This window comes from Sus scrofa, chromosome 16 (genome assembly GCF_054392235.1).
Source record: "Sus scrofa isolate SSC_HxYL_T2T_F1_AM1 chromosome 16, Sscrofa_HxYL_maternal_Yorkshire_Landrace_v2.0, whole genome shotgun sequence".
Classification (NCBI taxonomy): Eukaryota; Metazoa; Chordata; class Mammalia; order Artiodactyla; family Suidae; genus Sus; species Sus scrofa.
This window is the reverse complement of record NC_139398.1, coordinates 32,676,790-32,695,283: the sequence shown is the minus strand read 5'-3', so window position 1 is coordinate 32,695,283 and position 18,494 is coordinate 32,676,790. Positions and strand designations below refer to the sequence as shown.

The following is an 18,494-nucleotide window of genomic DNA, read 5'->3' as shown; positions in this document are numbered from 1 at the left end:
CTGAGCTCCCCAGATGATTCATGTGTGAAGTTTGAAAAGCATGGCCCTCGGTGATCACTTCCCCTAACGGTTATCTCAGTGCATAGAGTCATCCTCTCCTGGAAAGTACAGGTTGAGTCTGTTTGACTTGCACTGAACAATCCTGGAAGAAGACACCATTTTTAAAATCTATTAGTGGTTTAGTGGTAGACAATAACCTGAAAAAGTCTGCACAACTTCTAAGGGGGCCAGGGAATATATTCCAGCTTGAGAGGCACTGGCCAAAGACCCTGCCCTTCAAGCCAATACAGACCAAACCTTTCCCAGAATAGTCCAATCTCCTCCACGATGTATATCAATCTCTCTGATCATATGAAAATTCAAAAATAATATGCTCTGGAGTTCCCGTTGTGGCACAGTGGTTAACGAATCCGACTAGGAACCATGAGGTTGCGGGTTCGGTCCCTGCCCTTGCTCAGTGGGTTAACGATCCGGCGTTGCCGTGAGCTGTGGTGTAGGTTGCAGATGCAGCTCAGATCCCGTGTTGCTGTGGCTCTGGCGTAGGCCAGTGGCTACAGCTCCGATTCGACCCCTAGCCTAGGAACCTCCATATGCCGCAGGAGCAGCCCAAGAAATAGCAAAAAGACAAAAAAAAAAATAATAATAATAATATGCTCTTACCATATCATTTGGCATATATGGAAAAAAATGTTATGGCTAACGTCTCAACTTGAACTAAACTCTTCAAAACACCAATTAGTAAGTAAACTACTGCCATTCATTAAGTTAAACTAAGATTACAATTCTCTGGGCAGTTAGCACTCTTAAGTGAAGTATGTTTTTTCCATGGTCCAGCCTTTTTTCTATCAAGGAATCCCCTAGCTGAATGGAAAGATGGAGATCGGGGGTCCAGAGATTCAGCTTCTAGTCCTATGTTGCCTTAGATCAAGTCCCTTTTCTGGGCCTCAGTTTCCTCTGAAGGAAATGTCAGGCCAAATAATCTCTAATGTCATTTTAAACTCTGGCTCTTTGATTCCATGATTCACTGCCTAGAGTCCAGCAAAGATAATTAACTAATGCCTTGGATGATAATTAAGCTAAAAAGAATCGCCCTTTATCATAGAAATACAAATCCTCTTCAGAGATATGCTCACTTTATTTCACTTTCAAATTATCAGTTCCACTTGTTCTTACCATATTTTCACATGCATTTTTTATAAATTATGTAGGTACAAATCATAGTTAAAGGTTATGTGCAAGTATGTATGTAGAAAGAGGAAACATGAGATTTTTTTAAAGATATCAAATGAAGCTCTAATTTTTAGAAAAATGACCTTTTACTGAACCAAGCCATGCTTATTCCTTGCTGAATCCAACAACCCCCAAACTCTTTTCTTGTATCTGGCTGCTGATTCTGATTTGTTTTTTGTTTGTTTGTTTGTTTGTTTGTTCTCTCATGGATTATGAACCACTGTTGTACAGTTGGTTTTAAAAGCCTTACGCTCTGATTTATAAAAATTCCTATTTTTATAAACAAGCACTTAATTTTCAAGTTACAAAGCACATGGAAACAGGATAGCCAATGAGTGATTTATGGAAGCTCATGAATTAGACTGCAAAATCTGCTCTGGTCAGTTTTAGCAAATGGGTATAAGGCATCTCCAATGAGCACAAGGTATAATCAACCATATCACTGACATGGAACAGACTCTGCATTCTCCTAAGTGCCTAAGACCTATCCGGGTAGGCAGTTATGTACTACAATAACTTGCTTTCACTGGTTTGGTCCAAAGTTGGTCAATCCCTTATCATCTGTGCAATAGGAGTTTGATTGTCCTGTTGTGACCCAAATGAATGGGAGGATCCACAGGGCAAACCAGAGGCACCTGAGCTCCAGGATACAGCTGGATTAGGGAGGACCCTTCCCCAGTCTGGGTCTTCTGGTTACCCACCGCTGCCCACCACTTGTAGAAAGACTTGCCCTGCCTCTAGTGATTTCCTTGTCTCCTTAGAATAGACATGAAAGAAACAGATTTGTACACATTTTGCAAAGTGCCTTTTTTTGTTTTGTTTTGTTTTCTTTTCTTTTCTTTTTGCAAGAAGAGCGTATCAATTTGAAAATGAATTTTACAGTGTACATAAATGAATGAAGAAACCAGAAGGGGAATACTGAAACGGTCTCTGGGCCAATCAGCAACTATTGAGTGGATTTTAATGTATTGTTTCATTGAATTATCACCGAGCTGATGTGACTTACATTGTCTGATAAGAAATTGACTCTGGCTAGGCTTTTGAAATAAGCCTGTCACCCTTTTACTTGAGATTCTCGATTTAAAGACATGTTAATGCACTTCAGAATGGCTTTGAATTGCCTGCCAGGGCCTGAAAAGGACAATGCATGCACCATGGAATTTGCACACACATGCAGAAAGATGAAAATGACTCTTGGTTACCATCTGCAGGGTTGCTAATGTAGATTTGTCATTGATGAAAGCCTCCCGTGTACTTCAGTGAACGAGTTTCTTTCTGCCTTTTCAGCTCAGGCACAACTGTGTCCTGTTGCTAAGGTAGTGGGCTGAGCACTCAATTTCCAGGTCCAGGTCACCCTGCTGCACTGAGCAGGCTGTGCGACCTTAGGCGAGTCCTTTCAACTCTAGCCACTAGTCCCCTCTCCTATTAAATAAGTGGGTTGGTCTAAAATATTTCTGACTCCTCCTGGTTCTCACGGTCTTTGATGCTCAGGATCTAAGTAAAATCTAGGATTTCTGTAAAAGGCCCAGGGACTGTGCAGGGAAATATTGCTGATGTGCCTTTTACCTAAAGCAGTGGACATTGTGGCTGTAACAATGCTTAAGAGAAAAATGGGCATCAGTTCTTCCAGGTCAGATTGATTTCATTTCACATCCTTGCCTCTCTTCTTCTTAGCTGTCCATCTTGTAGCCTTTTTATTCTGTCACTCCAGGGCTTCTGCTTTTTCTGAGAGTTCATTATGTGCAGTAGCAATCATAGGATCTGCAAGAAACTATCCCCAAACCATGGCTTTGGTCCTATAAAGGACTACATCTAATGTCAATCAGCCACACAGATATCAAGGCCCTGGTCGAGGGTCACAGGTTACCTCATTTAGAGATTCTCACGCACGCATGCTTAGAAGTCCTAGCTCAATTCATTCATTCAAAGGTCATCAATAAATCCAAGCTACACTCAAGACTCAGTCATGGAAGTCTTAAGCAGAAACTTAAGAATACAAAATGATTGCTTGAGAGCTTATGATCTAACCAGGAGTTCTATTTATAATTAGGGCCTGGACTTACTTCATGATCGGTAGCTATATCATCTGCCAATCAAATAGCAGTTCTCTCTCTAGATTTGTGTCTTTTGGGAAGGTGATTTTTTTTTTCATCTGAGACTATCAGGTGTTATCTATTTCAGTAAAAGGAAAAAGATAGAAAAACAAGATGTTCCCAAATGTTTGGGCATCTCAGGATTCCGTGAAATGCTGAGAGTAGCCTGCTAAACCCAAATTTTATTGGACATAGCGACTCTACAATCTATTCAGTGGGCTGAATTTATGGCTAAGAAATGCCCACCACTGCTTTGTCCACATTGAGTCCTTTGATTGATGTTCTGATTTCATGTCACGAAGCATGGAGATGATAAAGGGAAAAACACACACTGTTCATGTGGTTGTGGTCAAAGAACAGAGACCCTTAGATAATCACAGTCTATTAGTTAACTTTTTACCTGCTGCAGATTAAAAAGAAAAAACAATTAACTCTAAAAACTTCAGCTACTGAAGTAGTCATATCAAAAATAACCTTTAATAATTACAATCAAATGACACTTGACCTGAATACCTTTCAAAATACAGTCTGATGTTCCATTAGCTCAATCCATTCTAAAAGTTTATTTCCCCAATCTTTAAAAATAATAAGTGAGTCATAAGATTAATAAAAGACTTAAAGGCTAAAAAAAAATTCAGCCTGGGTTTTTCCATGCAAATTTCACAAATCCTGAAGGGAAAATATCTTGTTATGCTAGCTGAAATTGAAAAACTATGTAACAAAGATTCCCCTGAACAAAAATTTGTTTTATAAAATTTCCGATAAAATAATTTTGAAGTTTTACAAGTAGCTACCTCCCCTTCTTGTCCTTATGTCCCTCCTTCAAAGCTGCTTACCATTTAGAAATGGAAGATGTCACATCTCATACTTTGACTCTTCTCAGTTGATGTACCCACCATATGACATTCTGAATTTCAAATAACTATTGTATGATTTTTTATGACATTGTTTTATGTGGTTCAAAAACTGTATGACACATCAAGATTTATAATCCTCCTATTGTGAAACTCACCATGTAATACCAATGACAATAATTATTTAATGACTTAGAATCTGTCCATATGCGTTTCAATATGATTGCGTCTATGTCTAGAAAACAAAACAAAAAAAAATGTAATCATATCTTTCCATCAAAACCGTGAATGTACTCATTTTTTTCTTAATCTTTGTCTAGAAGTAGTATAATTTGTCATTGTACAGTTGATCGGGTTAAGTGTTTAAAGTACAACCCAACGATTTTTTAAAAGTCAATCCCTCAGCTTTGCTTCATGTGACCTCTGATACTTCTTGGGTGTTATTTGCATCATAAGACTTGTTTTTCTGCTTGATCAGTCATTTCAAACAATTTACATATCTCATACGGAAACCAAAGCAACCTAGAACCAGCCTGTTAGGTGATCTGCATCTTCTGAAAAGCCATATTGAATTGAAGGCTGTGGAATAGCAAAAAGGTTCCATAATTTCAAAGCTACCACTACCTCTGCTTTTTCTCTTTCCCTAGAAAATGCCAAGCAAATTTCTTCAACCTTATGGGGGAAATTAGAAGTGATTGTTACAATAATTTGCTGGGGTTTTGTTTTGTTTTTACATGAGAAGACACCTTCTAATCCACCAGTCTGTAAGTTTATGCTAGGTTTTCTCAATAACTATTTTTACATTTTATGCCAACTGGCTGATGAAGAAGGGCCAGAAAGAATATATAGGAAGTCACCAGATGAAAAACCAAGAAAACCCTAGATGCAGATTTTTTTCTTAACTGTAAGTCACCTCAAGGTGGTTACCCAAAGCCATGATAATGATATTTCTCATGGTTTGATTGGTCTAAAACCCCTAGAAATACATTTTTTTTCTTTATTTGATTTTAGCCACATGGCATGGGAAAAGTTAGCCATATATCAGAAATAACCTTGTTTTGATTTTAAAAACTCATTTCTACATGAACTATTGTAATGCCTATTTTTTGAGCCTTAAAGGATTATATAAGACTACAGTCATCTGATTTATCTTGCATCTTTAATTCTCTACACCTTGGTCATTGCCCATTGTGCTTTCTGTTTCCCATGGATTTATTCATTTGTCCCCTTCCATTCTGAGGGGCAACATGGACAGTTAAATCCTTGTCAACGTATGGGAGCTAATGCTAACTGCTACTGCAAAAACCTCTTCATTTTTACCACACAGCAGAAACAATGCTTGCCAACAAAATCATCCCAGTATGATACGATCAATCTATTTCTATTCGTGTTATAGAACATACACAGCTCAGTGCCTGGCTCAATAAACATTTATTCCCCTTGCCTCCCTTTCTTCTATTTATTTTGTATTTGATATGCGAATGAACAGAATAACACATGCATGGCCAAAACAATTTTCTTGATGGATTTTTGCTGCTAAAGAATCTATTATCCAGAAATTGTTTATATAAATTGGACCAAAACAATTTTCCTCCTTTCTCTTCCCCCTTCCCTATGATTGCAAAACATAATTTCCCCCCTTTTCCCCATCCCTCACACAAGAAGCTGCTAACAATAGAGATGGAACCAGGAACATGGGCTTCAGAATATAGAAGCCCATTTAAATATTCTGAAATAGAGGAAAAACCAAGCCATTTAAAAAATGGAATGCTTCTGAACAGTGTGATTCATCCATATTACTAAAAACATCTTTTCTGACAAAATGCATTGGACTAAGTGTAAAATGATACCCGTTCACTTTTAATGTACAAGATCTAGAAATCTTTACATACTGTGCCCAGTTGTCTTACAGCATCATGGAATGATATAGGGTTTGCTTTATCGATGCTTCTCTGCCTCCTAAATTCTCTAATGCCATGTCTTACCCCATATGAGAAATTTCTTACATGAGTTTCAATCCCTAAAACTTGGCTTCTTTCAAAGAAACACTGACTCCCCCATGCTTACAGGGGTGCCATCTGCCTTTAATTACAGGACCCCCTTTTACTTTTAAGCTTGAATTGGAGTGTCAGCCACTAGACACAGCATTCATACAAGTAATGATGAGCTGTCAAGTCATAGCTAATTTTGCAAAAGCATTGCATGTGCTTTCCTAAAAAAAAAAAAAAATAGAAATTGTATATTGCCACATCTTGCCGGACCCATATCTGAAACCTTAACCCACCAAATTTTCTACAACTTACCTACCAAGTTGTACACATTCCAAATCCCCCCTATTTTGGGGAGCTGGGAGATGTCATATCTGCTTAGCAGAAATCTTGGAATCTTGGGGCTGGGGAGTAGGGCTGGAATAGAGGAAATGGGGTTATTGAAAAGCCCCCAATAGAACCAGCCAGGGAAGCGGATCCTTGAAGATTTACTTCTGAGAATCCTTCCCAAGAATGCAAGTGAGACTACACCCATTCTTGATATTGTAAAACATATTCTGTTTTGGAGATCTCAAAGCCTAAATTCTTTTGTTTACAACCTCACCAACTCATCTCGCCCCTCAGCTTCTGCTGCCCATACAAGTGTTAAGCATTTTTCTCTTATTATGATCAAGTTGGTGTTAAAACTTACAAATGGAGTTGAAGCACAGATATTTTTATGAATGTGATAAAATATTTTTTTAAGTAAAAGCTAGAGGCTATCAGTCAAATCAAACACCACATGGATGTCAGTTGGTTTAAGAAAAGGGAGCTCAGGACTTTTTATTACTGTATTTATAAATGTGTTTGAAAGAATTTGTAAACATCACAGGTACATTTTTAAAGTGACACACATTCGCTCCATAAACAATTAATAATTATAAAATGAGCTTAAATGGCATTTGCCAGTAATTTTGCTTCACATGATCAGTATTGGTATTGTTATGAACTATGTAACTTCATGATGCATTTTCAATCCTTTTGAGAACAACTGCTTTTGCAATGCTTAAATTGAATTAATAAACTACTTCCAAAGCAATGATTTTCGAGGGTCTTTTTACATATGCGAAACACGTATTTTATGAATAATGTAAGTTTGGGAAGTTTTTTCTTTGTTTCAACAAACTTTGTTCAGATATATTTTTTAAAAGAAGGAAAAAAACAACAGTCTAATAAGCTTCTCTGGAAATAAAAAGCACTGACACATGCTAAAATATTTGGCTTAGAACAGTCACCGGGGCATTTTTTTTTTCCAGGCACACATTTTTGTGCTCCTCTTTCAACATATTCTCTATTTTATTTTCCTACTAATTGTAAATCAAAACTGACCTCTTGCTTCCAACACAGCTAAATTCTACATCTTCTCTTGCCACTGCCCTCGAGTTCCCCCAGCCTTTAGCCATCTGCAAGACCTGAGCCTTAAAAATGCAAACATGCTTGGAAGCATTCAGAAGCTCCTTGGGCCTTCCGTGAACGACCATGAACAATCAAGATGAGAGCTTCCAAACTCAATGTACAACCCACTTTCCCAAATGAAGCATCATCCACAAGTCTCACAGTGCGGAGATACACACTGTCTTTTGTTTGCTTCTGCCTACCTAGAATTATCATATGTCTTCACTTAAAACTCCAGTTGTAATTCCCTGTTTATAACCTTTCACCTATTGCATCAAATATTTCCTACACAGCTGGAAATTATGGAAGATGATCAACAAAGATTCACCTATCAACACCCAAATTTCACAATATTAACGTTTTACCATACCTCTTCTATACATTTTCTTTTTAATAAATGAGACAGGATGGATGCTGTCATCTGCATCGTCGATAATCGAATTCTCTAGCGCCCCTCCCGTGGTTAACCACAATCCTGCAGCTGTTGTGTATCCTTGGCCATTTAAAAGATTCATTTACTTCATATATACATATCGATCAACAATATATACAATTATTCTGGAGTTTATGAATTTTAATAGATAACAGCACATATCACTATGCGTCTTTTTGTTGTTGTTGTTGTTGTTGTCTTTTTGCCTTTTCTAGGGCCGCACCCGAGGCATGTGGAGTTTCCCAGGCTAGGGGTCAAATCAGAGCTGTAGCTGCCAAGCCTACTCCAGAGCCATAGCAACTCGGGATCCGAGCTGCGTCTGTGACCTACACCACAGCTCACAGCAACGCCAGATCCTTACCTCACTGAGAGAGGCCAGGGATGGAACCCACAACCTCGTGGTTCCTAGTCAGATTCATTAATCACTGAGCCATGACAGGAACTCCATTACGTGTCTTTTTTTTTTTTTTTTTTTTTTTTATTCTGCATGGAGTTTTTGAGATCCAAATAGCTCCAGCTGGGTGCTTTTATCTGCTGTTAGGTACAATTTATTTGTTAACCCCTGTATTGATCAACTTTCCATTTCCGTTATGATAAGTGACTCCGCAATGAATATTCTTATGCAAGGTTCACATTTTAAGTATTTGCAAGACTTTCTCCAGGATATACATCTAGAGGTGAAATTAACTGGATCATGTGGGACACATATCTTAACATTTTCTCAATATTGATAAATGGCTCTCCATAGCAATTGTACCCATGTCTAACCCAGGCAGCAGTGCAAGAGTTTCCATTCCATTCCATTCCTTAATCATTACCTGGTATTGTCAGATATTTAATTTTTGATAATTTGATGAGCATAAAATAACTTACTGTTGCTGTTTTCCCCAATGAATCCACTCTGTATCTGAATGACTCATTCTTGACGTGCTTACCTTTTATGGCATCTTTGTCATTTTCGGAGTCTCTACATCAGCTGGAGTCCTACATCTGGGCTTCTGTTCCAGTCCAGCAGTCTGTTTATGCTGCTTTGATGTTCCCCTGATCTATTATCTGCAGCCTTGCTAACTGGTAAATTAATTCCTATACTTCCATACCTTCTTCAAAATTATTCTGGCAATTCTGGACCATTTAGTCATCATATACATTTTGAGATAATCCTATCAACTTTCCTAAAAACTTGTCCTGGGAATTAAATTGTCATTAGTAGAATTTAGGAAAAATTACATTTTATAATATTGTGTCTTCCTAGTCATGAACATGGTATACTACTTCATTTACTTTTGTCTTTAACAAAGACTTATGCCATTCTTCATAAACCCCTACACGTGTTTTATTAGATTCATTCCTAGGCACCATAATATTGTGTTTCTTTTGTAAACGGTATTTTTAAAAATTATCTTAAGTAGTTGTTCCCTGTATATAGAAGCTACTGATTTTTTACTGTTGATCTTATACCCTGAAACATTATTGAACTCTACTTATTAGTTGCTGTAATCTGTAGGTTTTCTTGGATTTTTCCATTTCTGCAACTATTTCTGCAACTATGTCATAACTTTATTTCTTCTTTTCTGGTCTTTATACCTCTGTTTCTTTATCCTGATCTATTTATTGGGATTGGATTTCCAGTATGAGGTTGAATAGAAGCAGAAGACATTCTTTCTTGTTCCTGACATTAAAGAAAATGCTACTAAAAGCTCACCATTAAGGATATTTCTCGAAGGTTTTTGCAGATACCTTCGGTTATGTTAAGGAAACTCCTTTCTATTCATTGCTTGCTGATAATTTTTTTTTTTATCTTGAATTGGTGTTCATGGCTCTCAAAATTTTTTTGTACATCTATTGATGTGATAATGTGGCTTTTCTCTCTTATTCGTCTAATATGTAAATTATTACAGAAAATTTATTTAGAGAAAATACTTTAAATGTAAAATTACCCTCACATTCTTGGGACGTATTCTACTAAGTCATGACGTATTTTTGCAAACTTTGCTGCATTTAATTTTCTAACATTTTACTTAAAAAATTTGCATTTATAAAATTCATCTGTTGTGCTGCTTAAGATAATTTTCTGAGGTGATTCGTAAATAAGTTAAAAATCTAGAATTATGGAAATTCTTCTTTTTGGAACTCTATCAATTTTTGCTTTATATATTTTGAGGCTATATTATTAGGTGTATATTCATTTAAATATTCAATATTCCTAACAAATTATTCCTTTAATCATTAAACATGATCCCCTTTATAGTTAATGACTCTTTCGGTTGTTGTTGTTGTTGGGTTGCACCCACGGCATGTGGAGGTTCCCAGGCTAGGGGTCCAATCAGAGCTGTAGCCACCAGCCTACACCACAGCCACTGCAACGTGGGATCCGAGCTGTGTCTGTGATCTACACCACAGCTCACGGCAACACCGGATCCTTAACCCACTGAGAGAGGTCAGGGATAAACCCTGCCTCCTCATGGATGTTAGTCGGGTTCGTTAACCGTTGAACCATGACAGGAACTCCCCTTCTTTAATGATTCTTAAAACCTTTGTTTCTTTTCTGTTACGATACTGCTACACTAGCTTTCTTTCTTCAAATCCCGCTTGGCAATTTTCTGATGAATCTCTTTCCATTTCTTTACTTTCAATTGTTTTAAGTCATTATGTTTAAAGTTTTTCTTTTATAAACAGCATATGGCTAGATTTTTTTCTCATTCTACTTGCGAGCTTTTTCCTCTAGGTGATAAGTCACTTCCCTTTTCCTCATCACATGCACCCTTCCCTCATTTTTCCTTTGCAATTTGAATCTATTTGCAATTCGCCATTTAATTCCAACAATTCGGTAACAACCGTTATAGAAATGGGCTATTATTAAACATCCTTGTCAGACAATTCACTGTATCTGAGAGTCCAAGTTTAGGGCAGTGCTTCTCCCACACAAGATCAACCCCCATCATAGTGAGTCAAATTCTAATGATCTCATCCTGCTATGATTGGGACAAACAGTGTGTTTTTGGTTATGAAGTTCAAGGGAATGAAGAACTGGAGAGATCCAACTGTGAAGGGGCCTAGGCACAAAAATATTTTTGCCATACATTCTACAAAAACAAAAACAAAAACAAACAAACAAAAAAGAACTTGAATGTCCAAGACCCCCCTTTTAACTCTCCCTCAATTAAGTGATCTGTCAGTCACTTGGCCTTTTACATTGCTGAGCAACACTTAATGGGCACTGTGTGCCAGGCACTGTGCTGGGATTGTGGAAGCATTGTGGACATGTGTTCAGCTCTCCTGGGGAATGCTGTCTGGTGGGAAGGCTGAAGTAACCCTTGTGTCCCCAGGTCTCACCAAAATGACTTTTCAAAAACATTACGACTGATGACTCCCAATAAGCCTTGTTCAAAGAGTTCATCCTCATAAGTAAATTAAAGGATTTTGCACCATTTTTCAAGAAAATCAGTGCTGCCTGAAACTCTAGGGGTTACAGTGCCTGAGCCTCCTCTCCATGCAGTTCTTCCCCCCAAAACACCTGCCATCTCTGCGCCTCAATCTGAAGACCTCCTTCAGAGTCTGCTCACCCTTAATAGGAGGGTTCGTGTAAACTGGATTTTATATGAAATCCTTCCAAAATGCCCTTTCCTTCAATTCATCACTCCTGAGTTAAGAGAGGGAAAGAATTACTTTAGAAAAGCAGTTATTGGAGTTCCCGTCCTGACTCAGTGGTTAAGCAATCTGACAAGGAACCATGAGGTTACGGGTTCAATCCCTGGCCTTGCTCAGTGGGTTAAGGATCCGGTGTTGCCGTGAGCTGTGGTGTAGGCTGCAAACACCGCTCGGATCCTGCATTGCTGTGGCTCTGGTGTAGGCCAGCAGCTACAGCTCCGATTGGACCCCTACCCTGGGAACCTCCATATGCCACACGAGCAGCCCTAGAAATGGCAAAAAGACGAAAAAAAAAAAAAAAAAAAGCAAGCAGTTATTTACCCTCTGCAACTCCTACAGACCCTGCTCTGTTACTGGCAGAAGCCATGGAGTCAAAGAGCAAAGTTCACTCAGGATTTCACTGGTGAATCATCTGTGAACTTGTGTGTAAATTTAAAAAACCCTGTAATTATTAACATGACAACAGAATTCCCATGTTTTCTCATTTCCCAATTATTTTTTTTCAAGGAGAAATTCCAACATTTTCCTAGCTGGTGAAATATATTCGTATCTTCAAAGCAATTCATTACCTGGGAAACAGAGATGGCAAGTCTCTTGAGGAATGTCCTGTCGGTATGGGGTATTTCCTCATCATCTCTGGTCTCCTATAAAAGGAAGAAAATTACACCTGATCTACTTGAAGGAGCGGTAACAAAAAGAACAGAGCAGCTGTCTTCTAAAGTCCCTTATAACTCGGAGATTATTTCTTTTTTCTTTCTCTTTTTCTTTGTTTCTTTCTTTCTTTTTTTTTTTCATCTTTTTTTAGGGCCACATTGGCAGCATATGGAGGTCCCCCGGCTAGAGGTCAAATTGGAGCTTCAGCTGCCGACCTACGCCATAGCCACAATACAGGAGCTGAGCCACATCTTCGACCTACACCACAGATCACGGCAACACCGGATCCTTAACCCACTGAGCAAGGCCAGGGATCAAACCCTTGTCCTCATGGGTGCTAGCCAGGCTCGTTAACCACTGAGCCATGAAGGTAACTCCAACAGGGATCATTTCTGTTTAATAGTCATTTTATCTGTGAACCCAGAGGAAGATCTTGGCTTGCTATTTCAAATGCCTCCTACATCTGGAGGGAACTTAACTTTCCCCCTCATCCTTTTTTCAGTGGATTCACTGGATTCAGCGGATATCAGTATAATTCGAAAACCATCAAAAGACCTAACATCTGGGAAAACAGTTCTGTGCCATGTTAGGTGAATTAAATGTGATGCTACTTTACTGGAATCCATTTAAAATGTGTACACAGGAGTTCCTGCTGTGGCTCTGTGGGTTAAGAATCTGACAGCAGCAGCTCCAGCCACTGTGAAGGTGCGAGTTTGATCCCCAGCCCAGAGCAGTGGGTTAAAGCATTGTCACGGTTGCAGCCGTGGTTCAGATTCAATCCCTGGCCCAGGAATTTCCATGTGACATGGGTGTGGCCATAAAAAAATTTTTTGAAAGTTTTTGACCTAGAAATCCCTCTTCCAGGATTTGTCCAAATTGGGGGCGGTGGGGGGGAAGACAGTTAATTTAGTGCCCAAAATAATTCCACATCTTAGGATACTGGAGAAAATATAGTTGTCCATCAACAGGGACTCACTAAATAAAATATATGGAGACCCCCAGGTTCTCCAACACGTAAAAGTCTTGGAAGATATCACTCCATTTTTATAAGAAGAAGCTGAACAAACTGAAAAGCATTGACTTTTCTTGAACTCATCAGAGAAGTGAAGATGCAGAGTGAAATGCCACTCTGAAATCCAGAAAGACAGGCAAATCTTCAAAGGTACAGCCAAGACCTTTCTTCACCTGGAGCCATGACCGGAAGAAACACTGAAACAGTAATTCTGACAAACTGCTAGAGGCTGAGGGTGGACTAGCTTGGGGATGGGAAACCCCCTGGTTGCCAGTGTTTGAGGAGGACCCTAAATTCCAGGACCCTGCAACATCACCAGGTTCTCATGGTGAAAAGCTCTTCATTGCTCTGGCTGGGGAGGAGTCATGATCAAGAGATATGCGCAGAAACTTCACTGTGACATCTCCAGGGCAGACGACTCGGCCAGGGCCCTATATGAGCTGTGAAGGGCATCACCCCGACTCCGGCTACCTCTATGCTGCTGGCCACACCTAAGGAAGAGAAAAAAAGAACATAGTCAAAGGGGTAAGGGCTTCAAAGAAACAGACTAGGAAATCTGCGGCCAGGGAAGAGGATAGAGGGTAGAATTATTTTAACTGTATAGAGACTTTCCAGAGAAACCCTTGTTAAGAAGCTGGCCCAATCTAAAGACACGGACCCACTAAAATATTGAGGTCTGATCATAAGATTTTAGAGCTCCTGTATAGTGCATTCCTGTCGTGTCTCAGCAGTAATGAATCCGACTGGTATCCATGAGGACGCAGGTTCAATTTCTGGTCTTCCTCAGTGGGTTAAGGATCTGGTATTGCTGTGGCTGTGGCATAGGCTGGCAGATACAGTTCTGATTTGACCCCTAGCCTGGGAACTTCCATATGCTGTGGGTGCACCCCTAAAAAATTTAATAAATAAATATTTTTTAAAGATTTTAGAGCTCCATCCAGTATAATAACAGTGGATTACAGCTGAAAGAGCTGCCCTGGCTCTATATTTAAAGAGAATTTTGCAAGGAAGCCCTAAGATATAGGGGACAAAATAAGGACACTAGAGGAATTTGAATCCTCTGCCACCTACAGTTACAGAAAACATTAAACACAACCCAGCCTCTAACTATATTAACATAAAACCTTAAAGTAAAAGCTTATGTGCCTCAGGTCTATTACCTAATACATCACATTCAGCTTTCATTAACAAGTTGCCAGGGAGGAGTTCCCACTGTGGCTCAACAGGTTAGGAACCCAACATAAATGTCCATGAAGATGCAGTTTCAATCACTGGCCTCTATCAGTGAGTTAAGGATCTGGCATTGCTACAAACTGTGGTGTACATCACAGATGTGGCTTGGATCTTATGTTACTTTGGCTGTGGTGTAGGCTGGCAGCTGCAGCTCTGATGTGACCCCAACCCATGGACTCTCATATGCCGCAGGTGCAGTGGTAGAAAGAAAAAAAAAATGTTACCAGGGATACTAAAATGACATGGAAAAAATACAGTCTGATGAGTCAGTCAGAACCAGACTCAACTACAACACAAATATTGGAGTTATCAGACAATTTAAAATAACTATGATTAATATGTTCAGTGCCCTGATGAAACGGCAGACATTATGTAATATCAAATGAGTAATATCAACAGAGAAATGGAAATTCTAAGAAAGAATTGAAAGAAAATACTAGAAATCAAAAACACAACACCAAAAATAGTAACAGAAATAAATGATGTCTTTGATGGGCTCATCAGTGGACTGAACGCTGCTGAGAAAATAACTGATGAACTCTGAAGATAAGGGACAGAAATTCCCCAGATTAAAATGCAGTGAGGGAGTTCCCGTGGTGGCTCAGTGGTTAACAAATCCGACTGGGAACCATGAGGTTTCGGGTTCGATCCCTGGCCTCGATTAGTGGGTTAAGGATCCAGCGTTGCCGTGAGCTGTGGTGTAGGTCGCAGACGCAGCTCGGATCTGGGGTTGCTGGGGCTGTGGCATAGGCCAGCAGCTACAGCTCCTACTAGACTCCTAGCCTAGGAACCTCCATATGCTGTGGGTGCGGCCCTAGAAAAGAAAAAAATAAAATGCAGTGAGGAAATAGAGGGGTGGATAAAAACAAGACAGGACCTCCAAGAACTCTGCGAAATTTTCAAAAGCTGTAATGTGTTTGTAATTGAGATACCAGAAGGTGAGGAAGGAACACAGAACACAATGAAGCAATTAGGAATGATGGTTCAGATCCTTATTTCTTTGTTTTTCTATTTCATTTTTATTTTGGCTTCCCCTGCAGCAAGCAGAACTTCCCGGGCCAGGGATCAAACACAAACCACAGCAGCCCGAGCCACAGCAATAACAATGTTGGATCCTTAACCCGCTGCACCACCAGGGAACTCCCCAGATCTATAATTTTTGAATGAAAAGCTGTATTATTGAAAAAAGCAGTTTATGAAATAACATGTATACACAGAGATACACACATATAAAAAAATTTCTGAAAGAATTTATACTAAAATATAGGAGTCAGGGGAGTTCTCACTGTGGTGCAGTGGGTTAAGGACCCAGCATATGTTGCAGCTGAGGCTCAGATTCGACCCGTGGCCGGGAAACTTCCATATGCCCTGGGTGTGGCCATAGAAAAAGAAAAAGTGTCTACTTCACACCAGATCACCAACAGGCAGTGTCCCTAGGAATAGGTTTGGAGAGGGAAAAATTTCCATATATGTAAAAGTCAGATCTTTTTTTATGAAGTCCACTGAGCCCGGCTGAGGGTGGAACTCATGCTTCTGCAGAGACCTGAGCCGCTACAATCGAATTTTTAACCCACTGTGCCACGGCAGGAAATCCTAAAGGTCAGATTTGTTGTGATTTTTACTTTCTTCCTTATGCTTTTCTAGGCTTGAGTTTGTTGTTTTCACGAAAAGCACATATTGTATTACAGCAATCCAAGTAAGCATTTTTGCTTTTAAATAAAGAAGGTACAATTTCTCACTCTGAAGATGTTCAGAATGTCCTTTTGCTTCCCCACTCCAGGAAGCCCCTCATACTGTTGGATGCCTCTTACCATAACAAACTACAGCCCAAGAATCATCTCCAATCAAAGGAGCGTCCAGTCCACAGAAGTCACAGAGGCAAAAGAGCTCACTGCCCAGGGGAGTGGAGGAACTCATGCCAGACCTCAGGAACTCACTGTTTTCTCCCCTCGGTCCCACAGCATGACAGGCTGGGCACCCCCAGGGAGAGGCTGTGTCACCCCTGGCCTTGCTGACATGGGTCATTCTCATACCAGCTGACCAGCCAGATCACATAACCACTTCCTACAGCCCCCAAAGCAGAATGGGCTGGAAGCTGGGAGCCCATGCAAAAGGGGACAACTGACATTGACTTGAAAACACTTTCTGTGCTTACCTGGTGCCCTGGTGGTGGCCATTTGAGCTAAAAGGTTGTTCCCCAGTCGTCAAAGCAGGATGTGGCCAAGCCAATCGTCTACAGCGAAGAGTGATGAAAGACTTCCACCTGGCATGGCATCCATGCAGCCCCACTCTTGTTGGAGGAGGAAGTGGAGATGTGACCCCAGGTGCTCAGAGGCTCAGCCCCTCCTCTGTCCTTGGAATGTACATTCTGCCCATCATTCCCATAGTGGGGGCTGTTTCAAAGATGCAGCCTCGAGAGAGTTAATGTGTACACTACCGGACAGTGTGCTCGACTGAACCCAGCTCATCTGAGTTCAGGGTATGCGACTGAACCCAGTTTAAGCCCTCTATATAAAATTTTAAGATTCCAGTGGTCAGGTGCAAAGATCTGCTTTCCCAAAACAAGCCTCCTAAGAGAGTCCCCTGCTTATTAGGTCAGCGACTTCTCTATCTGGTGTGGCCTGCGTCTTTCTTCCATCTCTCCTAGCCTGTGGGCACGGGAGCCAGCTATCAAACCAACATCCCCTCGCCCTTCCAGCTCCAATTGCCTTTGTCCCCCTCCCAGCCTTAGGCACTGCCCTGTAAAGGCACGTGGACGCCCCCTCTGGAGCAGTTGGAAAGCTGCAAGCGATGCACTCACAGCAAACTGGATAGATTTTTAAAACATGAGTGAAAAAAAAAGCACCCATATTTACAATTAAAAATGTATTCAGGAGTTCCCGTCGTGGCGCAGTGGTTAACGAATCCGACTAGGAACCATGAGGTTGCGGGTTCGGTCCCTGCCCTTGCTCAGTGGGTTAACGATCAGGCGTTGCCGTGAGCTGTGGTGTAGGTTGCAGACGCGGCTCGGATCCTGCGTTGCTGTGGCTCTGGTGTAGGCCGGTGGCTACAGCTCTGATTCGACCCCTAGCCTGGGAACCTCCATATGCCGCGGGAGCGGCCCAAGAAATAGCAAAAAGACAAACAAACAAACAAAAAAAATGTATTCACCCCAAACAATACACAAGAATACGTGCCAACAGGAAGTTCCCCTGTGGCGCAGCAGGTTAAGGATCCGGCATTGTCACTGCAGCAGTCCACATGGCTGCTGTGGCACGGGTTCAAACCCTGGCCCAGGAAATTCCACACACCATAGGAGCAGCCAAAAATATATACATATGTATCAACAAAAAGTATATATTCAACACAAAAAACAGTACCTATGGAGACTGGGGGGTAGCTGGGGGTGGGGATGTGAGGACAAGAGTGACAAATGGAAATTTAAGACATTACGATGTTGGGGAGTTCCCGTCGTGGTGGCACAGTGGAAACGAATCCGACTAGGAACCTTGAGGTTTCCGGTCGATCCCTGGCCTCGCTCAGCGGCTCAAGGATCCGGCGTTGCCGGGAGCTGTGGTGTAGGTCGCAGACAAGGCTCAGAGCTGGCATTGCTGGGGCTGTGGGGTAGACAGGCAGCTCCGATTAGACCCCTAGCCTGGGAACCTCCATATGCCGCGAGTGCAGCCCTAAAAAGACAAAAAGACCAAAAAAAAAAAAAAAAGAAAAAGGAAAAAAAGAAAGAAAGAAAAAAGAAATTACAATGTTAATAAAAATAAAGCACCGTTAACTCCTCAGCCCAGCTCTTTGGTGCCCCATGGACTAGCCCCCCCCCCCCCCGCACTTGTCCCTCTGGTCTTCGTCCAAGTTCTCCAATACCAGTGTCTTTATCCATTCACTTCATGCACTTCTTCCTTCTCTCTCTTATTTTCTCCTCTC

The 18,494-nt window shown here is 40.7% G+C and overlaps 1 long non-coding RNA gene across 1 annotated transcript; it reads right to left on the bottom strand.

Annotated features, from left to right (window-relative positions):
* Positions 1-4,321: 4,321 nt before the first annotated feature.
* On the bottom strand, positions 4,322-16,875 carry LOC146395499 (uncharacterized). Its single transcript, XR_014831169.1, has 5 exons — positions 16,735-16,875; positions 13,663-13,837; positions 12,250-12,324; positions 6,481-6,582; positions 4,322-4,412 (listed from the first exon to the last, which is right to left on the bottom strand). It is a non-coding gene; the product is annotated as an uncharacterized LOC146395499 (long non-coding RNA).
* Between the last annotated feature and the right edge of the window lie 1,619 nt (positions 16,876-18,494).